Below are 16,141 nucleotides of genomic sequence, written 5' to 3' on the forward strand. Positions count from 1 at the left end.
GGGTTTGAGCCCTACATTTACTGCTTCCTAGTTCTGGGACTAGGCAAGTCAGTCTCTTTAATCCTTCAGTTTTCCATCTGTTAAATATACTGCCTTTCTATCACATAAAGTCTCCTAAGAAATTACAATTAGATCAGAAAGTAGTAGGCATTTCCATTTATCCACAATTCGATGGCCTCTCTCCTTTTAAATAAGAGCACTAAGTTTTTTTTTTTTTTTTTTTTTTTTAGCACTAAGTTTTTGAAGAAACATATTAGGAAAAAAACCTAAGATTCACTGATTTTTTTAAAAAGATTTTATTTATTTATTCATGAGAGACACAGAGACAGAGGCTGAGACATAGGCAGAGGGAGAAGCAGGCTCCTTGCAGGGAACCTGAGGTGGGACTCGATCCCCAGACCAGGATTATGCCCTGAGCCCAAGGCAGACGCTGAACTGCTGAACCATCCAGGCATCTCTAAGATCCACTGATTTTATAAAAATACTTTCCTTGAACTAAGTGTTGAAGTGCTCACTGCACTGATGCTACATCAAGTTAGGAACCCAAGGGAGAGCTACACTAGCATCCAGAGACAACTGCTAACACACATCAAACTCCACCACTTCCCACTTCCCTTCAGAGTGAACCATCCATTCTTCTTCTCCGAGGTCTCATCTCATCTTCTCAAGTGTGGTTGGTAACACAGAGGAGAGGCATGCACCATAATGGTTCTGTGGTAATTTATGGTAACTCCAATATGAAAAAGAATTCCTTTAAACATATTTTAAAATTCAGCAAAAGCGAGGGCACCTGGGTGGCTCAGTCTGTTAAGCATTTGACTCTTGGTTTTGGCTCATGTCGTGATCTCAGGGTTATGAGATCAAGCTCTGCTCAGTGTGGAGTCTGCTTGAGATTCTCCCTCTCCCTCGGCCCCTCCCCAACTCTAAAATAAATAAATAAATCTTAAAAGAAAAATGTCAGCAAAAGTGAGATAGCATGGTGTAACATTTAGGCTAAGTCTAAAGTCAGAATACCTGGGATAGAATCCAAAGAGTGTCACTTATTAGTTAAATGATATTGGGCAAGTTATTTACTCTCTCTGTGCTTCAAAAGCTTCATCTATAAATTGAAGCTAATTGTATTACCTATTTAACAAGGCTGTAAAGAAGAGTAAATGAGATAGAAAGCACATATTACAGTAGCCGGCAAACAGCAAGTGCTCAATAAGTGCTCAAGAACAAATTTTGTTTTAAAACTCAGCCAGCTGAGGGGTGCCTGGGTGGCGCAGTCAGTTGAGTATCTGACCTGAGCCGGGATCATGACCCAAGCCAAAATCAAGAGTCCAATGCTTAACCCATTGAGGGAAGCTGGTGCCCTTGCCTTCCATCTTTTAAACAGAGCTAATATCACATCCCAAAGGTTAATGACTTGATGTTTCCTTTTTTCTTTTAAGAATTATTTATTTGAAAGAGAGAGAGTAAAAAAAAAAAAAAGAAAGAGAGAGAGAGAGTGCATACATTCATATGTACAAAGCAGAGGTAGCAACAGAGAGAGAATCTGAGATAAGGGATATACAGGCTTCCAGTTATAGAGTGAATAAGTCATGGAATAAAAGACATGGCGTAAAGAATTCTTATTCCTTAGCTATAAAAAACCTTTTTAGGGATCCCTGGGTGGCGCAGCGGTTTAGCGCCTGCCTTTGGCCCAGGGCGCAATCCTGGAGACCTGGGATCGAATTCCACGTTGGGCTCCCAGTGCATGGAGCCTGCTTCTCCCTCTGCCTATGTCTCTGTGCCCGCCCCCCTCTCTGTGTGTGTGACTATCATAAATAAATAAAAATTAAAAAAAAAACTTTTTATTTTGGTGTAGTCCCAATAGTTTATTTTTGCTTTTGCTTCCCTTGCCTGAGAAGACATACCTAGAAGATCATTTTTAAGGCCAATGTCAAAGAGATTTTTTCCCTATGTTTACTCATAGGAGTTTTATGGTTTCGGGTCTCACATTTAAGTCTCTATTTAATCCATTTTGAGTTTATTTTTATATATGGTGTAAGAAAGCAGTCCAGTTTCATTCTTTTACATGTAGCTGTCCAGTTTTCCCAGAACCATTTATTGATGAGACTGCCTTTTCCTTGGTGTACATTCTTATTTCTTGTTATAGAAAGTTTGACCACCTACTTGTGAATTTATTTCTGGGTTCTCTATTCTGTGCCATTGATCCATTTGTCTCTTTGTGCTCCAGTACCATACTGTTTTGATTACTATAGAGATCAACAAAACCAGGAGTTGGTTCTTTGAAAGAATTAATAAGATAGATAAACCATTAGCCAGTCCTTATTAAAAAGAAGAGAGAGAAGACTCAAATTAATAAAACCATGAATGAGAAAGGAGAGATCACTAGCAAAACCAAGGAAATACAAACGATTTTAAAAACATATTATGAACAGCTATACGCCAATAAATTAGGAAATCTAGAAGAAATGGATGCATTCCTGGAAAGCCACAAACTACCAAAACTGGAACAGGAAGAAATAGAAAACCTGAACAGGCCAATAACCAGGGAGGAAATTGAAGCAGTCATCAAAAACCTCCCAAGACACAAAAGTCCAGGGCCAGATGGCTTCCCTGGGGAATTCTATCAAATGTTTAAAGAAGAAACCATACCTATTCTACTAAAGCTGTTTGGAAAGATAGAAAGAGATGGAGTACTTCCAAATTCGTTCTATGAGGCCAGCATTACCTTAATTCCAAAACCAAAGACCCCACCAAAAAGTAGAATTACAGACCAATATCCCTGATGAACATGGATGCAAAAATTCTCAACAAGATACTAGCCAATAGGATCCAACAGTACATTATGAAAATTATTCACCATGACCAAGTAGGATTTATCCCCGGGACACAAAGCTGGTTCAACACTCGTAAAACAATCAATGTGATTCATCATATCAGCAAGAGAGAAATGCCATCAATTTCTGGGTATTATATTATATCCTGCCACTTTACTGAATCATTTATTACTTTTAGTTGTTTTTTTTTGGTGTGGAGTTTTAGGATGCTCTATGTTTAGTATCATGTTGTCTGCAAATAGTGACAGTAAAAAAAAAAAAAGGATTCTGAAAGCAGAAAAGCCTCACAAACAAGAGAATCTTCAATAAGAATCACAGCTAATTTCTCTTCCCAAACAATGGAAGTCAGGAGGCAATGAGATGGCAATATTCAAAGTACTGAAAGAAAAGGGCAATCAACCAAAAATTCTATATCTAAGAAAACTATCCTCAAAAATGAGGGAGAGGGACGCCTGAGTGGCTCAGTGGTTGAACAATCTGCCCTTGGCTCAGGGTGTGAACCTGGGATCGAGTCCCACATCGGTCTCCCTGCAAGGAGCCTGCTTCTCCCTCTGCCTATGTCTCTGCCTCTCTCTGTATGTCTATCATGAATAAATACAATCCTTAAAAAAAAAGCGAGGGTGGGCAGCCCAGGTGGCTCAGCGGTTTAGCGCTGCCTTTGGCCAACGGCGTGATCCTGGAGATCCGGGATTGAGTCCCATGTCAGGATCCTTGCATGGAGCCTGCTTCTCCCTCTGCCTGTGTCTCTGCCTCTCTCTCTCTCTGTGTGTGTGTGTCTCTCATGAATAAGTAAATAAAATCTTTTTTAAAAAAGTGAGGGATAAATTAAGAAATTCTCAAAAGAACAAATGCTAAGGCAGTTGTTACTTGCAGAGCTATACTACAGCAAAAGTTAAAGGGAGTCTAGGCTGAAAGAACACTAAACAGTAACTCAAACTCACATGAAATAAAAACATGGGTAACAAAAACAATATATGTAAATATAAAAGTCAGGATAATTGTACTTCTGGTTTGTAATTCCTGTTTTTTCCATATCATTTAGAAGGACAATGTATTAAAATATAATTATGTTAATTGGAACAAAAAACATATAGAACAGAAAACAAATAGCTAAGCGCCAGAAGTAAGTCCTTCCTTGTAATTACTTTAAACTGTAAATGGTTTAAATTCCTCAATTAAAAGGCAGCTATTAGCAGAATGGATGGCTTACTGATAAATTCAACCAAATACTTTTTATTTTTATATTTTTAAAGATTTTATTTGTTTATTCATGAGAAACACAGAGAGAGAGGCAGAGACACAAACAGGGAGAAGCAGGCTCCACACAGGGAGCCCAACATGGGACTTGATCCCAGGTCTCCAGGATCAGGCCCTGGGCTGAAGGTGGCGCTAAACCGCTGAGCTACCTGGGCTGCCCCTCAACCAAACATTTAAAGAAAAATAAACATGAATTATCTTTAACTCTTCCCAAAATTTGAAGAGGATGAAACTGAGTCATTTTATGAGGCCAGCTTTACATTGACCCCAAATCCAGACAAAGACACTAAAAAAAAAAAAAAAAAAAAAAGAAACTTCAGACCCATATCCCTTATGAAAGTACATGTAAAAATGCTCAACATGAAATGAAAAATTAACATGAATTATCTTTAACTCTTCCCAAAATTTGAAGAGGATGAAACAGTCATTCTATGAGGCCAGCTTTACATTGATCCCAAATCCAGACAAAGACACTAAAAAAAAAAAAAAAAAAAAAACTTCAGACCCATATCCCTTATGAAAGTACATGTAAAAATGCTCAACAAAATACTAGAAAAACAAATTCAGCAGCATATGAAAATGATTATATACCGTGATCAAGTTTGTTTTATCCCATGAACTCAAGGGTAGTTCAACATAAAAGCAATCAATGTAATACATCAGGTTAACAGAATGAAAAAAAAAAACACATTATCATCTAATAATGTATAAAACACATCTGACAAAATCCAACACCCTTTTTTGATAACAACTCTTAATAAATCAGGAATAGAAGTGAACTTATTCAATATAATAAAGGCCAAACATGAAAAACGTACAACAAACATCATATTCAAATGAAAAATTGGGAGCTTTTCCCCTAAAATCAGGAATAAGAAAAGGATAACTACCTTTACCACTTCTATTCAATGTAATATGGGAAGTTTTAGCCAGAGTATTTAAGGAACAAAAAGAAATAAAAGGCATTCAAGGTGGAAAGGAAGAAGTAAAACTATCTCTATTTGCAAATAACATAATCTTACATCTAGAAAACCCTTAGGAATCCATACATACGGGGCACCTGGGGGCTCAGGGGTTGAGCGTCTGCCTTTGGCTTAGGTCATGATTACAGGATCCTAGGATCAAGTCCCACATCAGGCTCCCCACAGGGAGCCTGCTTCTACCTCTGCCTATGTCTCTGCTTCTCTCTGTGTCTCTCATGTACAAATAAATAAAATCTTAAAAAAAAAAGAATCCACAGATAGAATTATTAGGCCTAATAAATCAATTCAACAAATTTGCAGCATAAAAAATCAATATGCAAAAATCAGCTGTAGTTTTATGCACTAGTACTGAACAATTGGAAGAGGTAGTTAAGAAAACAATTCCATTTACAATAGCATCAAAAAGAATAAAATACCTAGGAATAAATTTAAACACGGTGAAACAAGTCTTGTACACTAAGAACCACAAAACAATACTGAAAGAAATTAAAGAAGATAAAAATAAGGGGCACCTGAGTGACTTAGTCAGTTAAGCATCTGCCTTTGGCTTTGGTTATGATCCCAGGGTCCTGGGATCTGGCCCCATGTCGGGCTCTCTGCTCATCAGGAAGCCTTCTCCTCCCTCTCCCTCTCCTTCTATCTCTAACCCTCTCCCTGCTTGTGCTTGTACGTGCGCTCTCTCTCTCTCTCTCTCTCTGAAATAAATAAATAAATAAATAAATAAATAAATAAATAAATAAATAAATAAATAAAATCTTTTAAAAAAGGTAAAAATAATAGAGAGACATGCACTGCTCATGAATTATAAGATTTAATGTTAAGATGGCAATTCTGGGAGAAGAAATGTGTGGGAAATATCAGAAAGAGAGACAGAACATAAAGACTCCTAACTCTGGGAAACGAACTAGGGGTGGTGGAAGGGAAGGAGGGCGGGGGGTGGGAGGGAATGGGTGACGGGCACTGATGGGGGGCACTTGACGGGATGAGCACTGGGTGTTATTCTGTATGTTGGCAAATTGAACACCAATAAAAAATAAATTTATTATTAAAAAAAAGATGGCAATTCCACCAAACAATCTACAGATTCAGTGTAATCCAAATCAAAATCCCAACAGTGTTTTCTGCTAAAAAAGAAGACAACATCCTAAAATTCATATAAAATTTAAAGGGACCCAGAATAGCCAAAATTGTCTTGAAAATGAACAAAATTAGAGGACTCATACTTCCAGATTTCAAAACTTATTATAAAGTTACAGTAAAAACACACTGTGGTATTGGCATAAGGATAGACCTATTACATACATACCAATGGTACAGAATTGAGAACCCAAGAATAAACTCTCATATTCATAGTTAATTCATTTTTGACAAGGGTGCTATGGTCATCCAATATGAAAAGAAGTGTTTTCAACAGACTGCTGGGGCAACTGGTTATCTTCATGTAAAAGAATGAAGTTGGATCCTTACTTATATATAGAAGGAACTAAAAATGGATCAAAGATGGGGTGCCTGGGTGGCTCAGTTGGTTGAGTGACTGACTCTTGATTTCGGCTGAGGTCATGATCTCAGGGTTGTGAGATGGAGCCCTGCATTGGGCTCTGCACTGAGCATGGAGCCTGCTTAAGATTCTCTCTCCCACTGTCCCTCTCCCTCTCTCTCTCTAGGTGGATCAAAGACCTAAATAAAGAGCTAAAATTATAAAACTTTTAGAAAAAAACATTGGGGAGTTATTTTCTTCACATTGGATTTGCCAATGATTTTTTGGATAAGGCATCAAAAGCACAGCAAATAAAAGAAAAAAAACTAGATAAATTGTTTATCTAAATTAAAAACATTCTGTGAATGAATGTTAAAACTAAAATGTGAGTGAAAAGACAATCCACAGAATGGAAGAAAATATCTTCAAGTCATAAATCTGACAAGGAATTAATATCTAGAATACATAAAGAACTCCTACAACTGAACAATAATGAAACAAACAACCCAATTCAAAAATGAACAAAGGACTTGAATGGATGTATCGCTAAGGAAGATACACAAATGGGCAATAAGCATGAAAAGATGTTGAATATCACAAGCCACTGGGAAAATGCAAATCAAATCCACAACGAGATGCCAGTTTATATCCATTACTATGACTATAGCATAAGCCTGATCATTTGGTTTGCCTATAAAAACCAGTCTGGAATAAACATGCTGCCAGTTACACAACTAGATGAAGAGCCAGGCCACCCACCCATGTAGTTCGCCTTTTCACAAAGCCCTGGTTGACCTGGATAACTGACCATTTGACTGATCCCTTCTCCCTTCCTGTGCTTTATTTCCTGCTCTTATGTTTTTTTTTTTTTTTTTTTTTTCATAAGGAGGGCCTTTAGGCCCTGTAATCTTTTTTTTTTTTTTTTAATTTTTTTTTTTTAAATTTTTTTTATTTATTTATGATAGTCACACACAGAGAGAGAGAGAGAGGCAGAGACACAGGCAGAGGGAGAAGCAGGCTCCATGCACCGGGAGCCTGACGTGGGATTCGATCCCGGGTCTCCAGGATCGCGCCCTGGGCCAAAGGCAGGCGCCAAACCGCTGCGCCACCCAGGGATCCCTCCTGCTCTTATGTTTTAAATTCACCCACAAAGTCCTAGGTGCTCTATCCTCCACCAAATAAAGGCAAAACTCCAGTCTGTTTTCCCTCCCTTTTTCTATAGGTGATATTGCTGCGTGACTTTGAGCATGTAATGTACCCTCCAAAACTTATAAATTACAACCCTTTTTTTTTTCAAAGTTCACTAATGGTTGTTACTGAGGTGTGTCTTGGTTTTTTTTTTTTTTTTTTTTTAGATTTTTTAAAAATTTTATTTATTCATGAGAGACAGAGAGGCAGAGACACAGGCAGAAGGAGAAGCAGGCTCCATGCAGGGAGCCTGACGTGGGACTCAATCCCGGGTCTCCAGGATCAAGCCCAGGGCTGAAGGCGGCGCTAAACCACTGAGCCACCGGGCTGCCCTGAGGTGTGTCTTGTAATTGTAATCAGAACTGCAAGGTCCTGTCCAACCACAACGTTGTGTCTGGTCAGGGAAATGTCTGTGGGGGCCACCTCAAGTAATATCAGTAAGTGGCTGGTGGTATTTCTAGCCCATAGCATCGCTATCCACGGGTGGATAGCATGGAGCCTGCTTCTCTCCCTTTGTTAGGAGGTGGACACCTAACAATGGCAATCATCAGACAAACAGGATGTAGAGAAACTAGAACCCTTGTGCATCCCTGATAGGAATGTACAATGATGCAGCTGCTACAGAGGACAGTTTGGCAATTCCTCAAAAAATTAAACTTTATTACCATATGATCTAGCAATTCCATTTCTAGGTACATATATACAAACCAGGTATATTTCCAGGCATAAAGGCACTCAGACAGATACACGTATGCCAATGTTCAAAGCAGCATTATTCACATTTTTCAGAAGATTTTTAAATTTATTTATTTTAGAGACAGAGTGAGAGGGAGTGAGCAAGCAGGGCGGGGAGAAGAAGAGGGAGAGGGACAAGCAGACTCCCTGTTGAGTGCAGAGCCCGACGTGTCTCGGGGCTTGATTTCAGGACCCTGAGATCATGACCTGAACTGAAATTAAGAGTCAGATGCTCAAGTGACTGAGTCACCCAAGCGCCTTGCAGCATTATTCACATTAGCCAAAAGGTGAAGATGAATGGATACACAAAATGTGGTATATATGTGCTGCAACATGGTGAACTTGAAAACATTGTTCTAAGTGAAATAAGCCAGTAACATAAAAACAAATTATTGTCTGACTGTACTTAGATGAAAATCTACAACAGGAAATTCATACAGAGAGAAAGCAGAACTGAGGTTACCTGGGGGGATGGGAGGAGGGATGTGGAGCTATTACTGAATGTTCACAGAGTCTCTGCTTTGAGTGATAAAAATTTTGGAAATGGTGGTGATGGTTATGCAACATTATGAATGTAATTAATGACTTTGAATTGTACTCTTAAAATAGCAAATTTGGGCAGCCCTGGTCGCTCAGCAGATTAGTGCCGCCTTTGGCCCAGGATGTGATCCTGGAGACCCAGGATTGAGTCCCACGTCGGGGTCCCTGCATGGAGCCTGCTTCTCCCTCTGCCTGTGTCTCTGCCTCTCTCTCTCTCTCTCTCTCTTTCTGTGTCTGTCATGAATAAATAAATAAAATCTTAAGAAAGAATAGCAAATTCATGTTATACATATTTTGCTGCAATATTAAAACAATAAAAGGAAAAAAACAATAAAAGGGAAAAAAGCGCCTTCATTTCTGTGATTTCGTGTTAGGATTCTTAGAGTTATTACATAACTGAATTCCTCAAACCGCCTGACTTGTTTATACTGATGCATACCTTGGGCGTAATTTTGGAAAATGGATCAGAAATAATTTTTAGGTGCAGTCAGTTGATTGGTGGACTCTTGGTTTTGGCTCAGATCGTGATCTTGGGGTCCTGAGATCTAGCCCCAGGACGGGCTCCCTGCTCAGCCTGGAGTCTGCTTCTCTCCCTCTGCCCCTCCCCACTGCTCACACAAGGTGTCTCTCTAAAATAAATAAATAAAACTTTTTTTTTAAAGAAAGACTTTTTAATAATGTTTTATGTAGTTCTGATGGCAGACTCTCTGTGCTTCGCCCCTTTTTCCTTCTACATTTCCTCACTGTGAGGTGGTTAGTGGCATAAAAATGGAGAGGAGAGCACTCATATTTAAACATCCCTGATCACTAGCTAAGCAGTTAAGTATGAAAAGGAAGGAATACTTCCTTTTAAACTTTGTAAAAAGGAAGTATTCCTTCCTTCTCCCCAACACTAGATACTAGTGTTATGAGTGAGATAAATCTGAAAATGAGCCAACTTCCTTGTGACCTGACCTGGGGTCAAAGGGATACCTTATGTAATCATGGCACAATTACCACCTGCTCCACCCCACACATTCCTCTGCCTTCAGAGGAAACAGCATACAGCAGAGGCTGGGAGCTGAGGCCACAGTCAAGCTGCCCTGGGACTAAAGGAAGTGACCCAACTCCTCATAAACGAATGGCTAAGGATGACACAAAGTGACACATGACGGACACCCAGTGTTTAGTACACACTAAAAGTGGCAGCACCGGTCTCTTGACTGAGTGTCAGGCAGGTGATTTCAGTCAGTGTCAATACTGGGACAGGACGACATAAATACAGACACTGGACTTTATGAAAATTCCTTAATGTTTCAGGACTATTGAGAGGGTCAGAACTCAAAGAAGGCTGAGAGACCACTCCAGGCATTAGCTAAATCACCAATGTTTTCAGTGCGTTGGTGAAAATGCACCATTGTAGAGATTCCATGGTGCATTACACAGCACAATATAAACCTTCAAAAGAATGTTCTTATTTTCCTCTCAGGTAGATGCCATGAAAGATGCTTCTCTTGAATGGAAGGAACAGCCCTTTTTACAGCTTGTTTGCTCTGCTAAAGCTCTTAAAGAAGCAGAGCTTTATTTACTCATCAGGATTGTTCATGAGCCCAGCCTAACTGCTGTCTAGATCTATCATAAGCCTAACTCGATATGCACGCACTGCTGCCTCCAGCCAGACAGCCTTGAACTCAAAGACCATTATTTCTTTTCTCCTTTCATATAAAAGGCTCACTTAAGATACAAACTGTCTGAATATCCTGAACTCAATATTTAGACTTACAAATACACAGCAGATCTGAAAAAGGGTTTCAAGAAACTCAAAGGTAGTTCAACAGACGCATGCCCATGATGCTCAGATGCACTGTTAAAAGCCCGTCTCTACATCCACTGACTCGTCAATTGAAAAAGCAGATAATCCCACTAGCAGTTCTAAGTGACACCCTTCCTATCACAGCTATTCCCTCAAGTTCTATCACTTTCTAGAGTGTGGTCCAGGCTGTTTTCAATTCATATTCAAGGCATAATTAGTACACATAAATATCGCTGGGATTTAGTTCTAAATTATGTGTAATATGTCAGCCAGCTGGATTGGATTCCCTAATTTTCTTCTTAGAAGTCTGCTTAGTTAGACATTTTATACTTAACTCATTTTACTAAAAACTAAAAATGAAGATTTCTCTAAGCATACAATTAATTATGCTAGTTTTTAGACTTTTTATCCATGACTACAGACAAATACCAAAGTTTTATCTTAAGCACTACCAAAGTTCAAATGCAATTAATATGTTATTTTTCCTTTAGAAGTGCACTGCTAATCTCAAAAAGGCTAAATTTTACCATATTTTTCATTCCAAGCATATTGAATTCATCAGCTATCAAATATAAAATATTCCTTGGTTCTCTAGGATAAACAAAATTCTCAAATTTGATGTGGCCTATAAGAAACATGATCTTCTTATAAACTGAAATTACACGTATTTTATTTCTCTAACAAATATAAAGGTATACATTTAAATTCAAAACTTAAAAAGTGCCTATTTGTGGAAGAAGAGGGAGGACCTAAACACCCAAAGGAAACCGGATTGCTAAATTTTCCTTAAAGCCTCCCTCCCCTCCCTTAATATTCTGTAATTCTCTAAAAGCTACTGACATCAGAGATTCTCTTTGCAATTAGTGGAATTATATAAGAAAGAAAAATTTAGAAAGCCAGGAGTTAACTCTGAACCTTCAATAAGTCAAAAGAAAAACAGAAACATGCCGAATTTCTTGCAGTTTACAAAAAAGGTTGTCACATTCCATTATGCCAATAATCTGTAAATTTTGCAGAGACAAAGGACCACACCCCAACCATTTCTTCATATCACCAAGCCAACTACCACCCCAAATTGCTTTTTTCAAAACTGTTTTACTGACATATAATAATTAAAGTGTCCATACAGTTCAATGGCTTAGTATATTCAGTGGTGTGCAACCATCACCACAATCAATTTTACAAAGTTTTTATTACCCAAAAAAGAAACCCTATACTGTTTAGCACCCAATTTCTTTATTTCTCCCAATGTTCCCAGCCCTAGGTAGCCACTGATCTACCTCCTGTCTCTAAGGAATTGCCTACTCTGGATATTTCATATAAATGGAATCATACAATGTATGCATGGTCTTTTGTGGCTTCGTTCACTGAGGGTAAGGTTTTCATGTTGTAGTATGTGTCAGTACTTTATTCTTTCTTTTTTAGAGAGAAAGTGCACACACAGGAGGAGGGGGCAGGAGCAGAGGGAGGAGAGAGAGAATCTCAAGCAGGCTCCATGCTCCAGTGCAAAGTCCAATGCAGGGCTCCGTCTCATGACCCTGAATCATGACTGGAGCTGAAATCAAGACTCTGATGTTCAACCAGCTGAGCCACCCAGGTGCCCCAGTACTTTATTCTTTTATTGCCAAATAATATTCTATTGTATGGCTATACCCTCTACCTACTTTTGATCATATAGCTACATTTTTCAAATGCCTGTTTATGCTTTTTTCACGATTAGAAGCCAGTTGGATGTAATAACTTGGTTAAAAACACAACAAAACAAGAAAAAAAGCCCTTTTAATTAGTTTTGACTCTGTGAATGATGCTCAGAAATAGTTATTTTAAATAAATAAAGGTAAAAAGACATGTACTCTGTAGAGTTTATGAGCAAACAACAGTTGGAGTAAACAAAACAAAACAAAAAATCCAAAAAGCAAAAGGGACAATTTTGGAAAGTTCGACTTTAGCAGTAGAAAACTGAGAAGCCAAGTCCCTAAACATCCTACCTGAATTTATGCTTTCATTAAGCTGAGTTCTGTGAAAACAGTAACACAATATTCTTAGTAAAATAAAGACAAAAGTCTTCATTTGTGCTTGTGTCACTATATATGTCTAATTGCAGAAAAATATATACATTTTTGGAGGTGCAGATTTCTCAACTTTTCTTTATATAAGAATATCACATTATAGACTTGATGGAGAATGGTGGTTTCTGGAAAGAATTTGAAAGGCCAGATTGAGAGGAATTCCCTTCTTTTTCACCATCTTTCTATATAGCTAACAGAGCATGACTGAAATCATGAAAAAAATACCTAGATAAGAAGCAGAAAGTTGTCTGACCAGCCTGTCTATGCCACAGAGTCTCCTGAGTCCCACCAGCAATCTCAGAGAAAGGCGCTCAGACCAAAAAGAATGTGGCTAGAAGTACCGTTACCTTCTGGCAGGACTGCTGTCATACTCGGGAGACACAGGGCTGTCCTGGCAAACTGAATGTAGGAGTAACCTGGGAGAGGTCCCCAGTGACCCGCCTCTGAATATCCATGCCCTTGGGGAATCCTCTCCCAGTAAGGGCTGGACCTAGTGACCTAACACAGAACATGGGAAAAGTGACATTCTGTCACTTTTTTAAAGATTTTCTTTATTTAAGATTCCCTAAGAGAAAGGGAATGCGTGTGTGAGTGGGGGGAGGGGCGGGAGAGGAAGAGAGAGAGAGAGAGAGAGAGAGAGAGAGAGAGAGAGAGAATACTCAAGCAGACTCTGCTGAATGGGAAGCCAGAACCAGTGCTCGATCTCACCACCCTGAGATCATGACTTGAGCCAAAACCAAGAGTTGGACACTTAACCCACTGAGCCACCCAGGTACCCCAGAATGTCACTTTTAAAATTACACTTTAAAAAAAAGTGTTTTGGGGGGTGGTTCAGTCAGTGGAGCATGCATGCAGCTCTTCGTCTCGGAGCTGAGTTCAGGTCCCACACTGGGGATAGACTTCACTTTAAAAAAAAAAAAGGTGTGGCTTCTCACTGGGGTGCTCTCTCTTGCATTGCTACCGTTGGGGAGAGCCAGCTGACATGGTGTAAGGCATGAGGTAAAGTACTGGGAGGTAAGCCACACAGGGAGGGACTGAGGCCGATTATGTACCATCTGAGTGAGCTTGGAAGCACATTCTCCAGGCCCAGTCCAAGCCTTGACATGACTGCAGGCCTGGCCAATAGCCTGACTGGAATCTCATGAGACTTAAGCCAGAGACAAGAAGCTAAGCCACACCCAGATTCCTGACCCACAGAAACCATGAAATTATAAATGTGTGTCATTTTAAGCTGCTAAATTTTATGAATATTTGTTAATGCAGTAACAGATAACACCAGACTATGTAAAATTCTTCAATTTTCTGCTTTTTGATTATATTCTACTGTCCCTTCCCACATATTTGTGTTTTCAATGGCAACAAACACCATTCCCAATGCTCCTGGAAATGGCACAGTCTGTTGGAAGGACTAGAGGATGGTACAGGTTACATTTCTACCATTCTAGCTACCAAGTTAGGATCATCCTCAGAAGAGGGTGACATGTTTCCCCAAACCCTCACCTGAGCTGTTCATGGAAGTTTTCCACTATTTCATTTGTGGTCAGAATACCTAGGAGACTATACTTGAAGCTCATGCCCATCATCCTCCAAACTGTTCCCTCCATCCCCCACACCGAATTTGTGTTCCTTCCTGCCCTAAGCCACTGCTCTCAGCATGGACTTCAAGTACCATGCACCCTTCGGATAATTCTATTATTTGACTTAACACTTGCCTTCCCATTGAACTCCAGGAGGAGTCCATGAGGGTTAGAGCATCGGCTGTCTTGTTATTGCTGTATTTCTATTGCCTGGAAAATATTTACACAGTGGAATGTTAATGAAAGTTGGAGAATTACCATCGCCATTATTATTAATCCTATCGAGAGAAACTCACTGTTTAGGAGGACAAGCAGAACTCTGCTACACAGGAAACACATCTGGCTCACTAGAAGCCATGGGTTCACATCCTATTTTTCCCCCTTATCTCCTGCAGAGATGGACAAGGCACTTTATAGAGTAAACCTGAATCTCCATATTTATAAAAATTAAGGTACTCTACCTTCTGGGTGGTGAACACATTGAGATGTGGGAGAGAAGAGCACCTGGAAAGGGAGTGGATACCTCCCCGCCCTTCCCCCAGACCTTGTCCTATGCATCTCTTTCATCTGGCTGTTCCTGAGTTATATCCTTTCATAATAAACTGGTGACCTAGTAAGTAAAAATCAATAAATTAACCAGTAAAATTTAGAAAAATAAAAGTAAATTTTAAAATAAATTTTAAAAAGAGGTTAAAGTAGGCCATTTTCAAGATCCTTTCTAGCTTTCCCAAAGCTACATCTTTAGCCAAGATCACAGTCCTGAGATCTAGACCAACTGCCTGTTCAACATGCCCACTTAGATGTCTAAAGGATCCCAAACACCTGACTCCAAATCACCACACTGCCTTCTGCCCTCCTCTTCCCACACTTGCTCCCTGTCTTTCTATATTCCCACCCTCTGTAAGCAGCATTATCATGCATCTGTCCCCTAAACCACACAACTGGGTTAATCATGGACTCTTTTCTACACCTAATATATGACCCGGACCAGTTAATTCCACCCCTTAATAACTCTGAGCCCACTTACTTCTCTCCAGCCCCACAGCTACTCCCTCAGTAAGGACCACTAGCAGCATCCCCTGCATAGATTATTGCAAAGGCCCCTTAACCAGTTGTACTGCCCCTAATCTTCTAGTATTCTAACCCATTCTCCACATTGTAGACTGAGCGATCTTTCTAAAAAACTGCAACTCACATCACATCAATCCTGTTCAGACCTGCTGGAAAGGCCCAGACTGGTTATTACAAAACAATAATTCTTTATAACCTGGACCTTGTTAATCTTTCGAGCTTCAGTCTCTCTACTGTTGTACTCTCTACTTTTCCCCCTAGATTCATTCTTCCCTTCTATTCTGCTCCAGACAAACTGAATATTGAGAGTTGCTGAAACATGGGGTATTCCCTTCTCAGAATCCTCTGGGCTTTTGTCTGTAGTGTGCCTGCTACTTCTGAGGTCTTTCCTTTGCCCTCTATCCCCATTTCCTTTCCTTAGCTAGCACTTACTTGTCCTCAGAACAGCTTAGATGTCCAATCTCATCAACTCCTCCTAGAAGCCTTCCACAACCCACCAAGGACAATATTTCCACAGCTCCTAGTACCAGTAATGACTCCATATGACTAGACTGAACTTGTTAGTTACTTGGTTCCCATACTCAAACACACAAAACTCAATGGCAGGTTCACCAACAATGTTAT

The 16,141-nt window shown here is 39.5% G+C and overlaps 1 protein-coding gene across 13 annotated transcripts in view; it reads right to left on the minus strand.

Annotated features, from left to right (window-relative positions):
• CNST (consortin, connexin sorting protein) overlaps positions 1 to 16,141 on the minus strand; it is a 121,736-nt gene that overhangs the window by 48,521 nt on the left and 57,074 nt on the right. The window lies entirely within an intron of this gene.

Source organism: Vulpes vulpes, chromosome 13 (assembly GCF_048418805.1).
Source record: "Vulpes vulpes isolate BD-2025 chromosome 13, VulVul3, whole genome shotgun sequence".
NCBI classification, from domain to species: Eukaryota; Metazoa; Chordata; class Mammalia; order Carnivora; family Canidae; genus Vulpes; species Vulpes vulpes.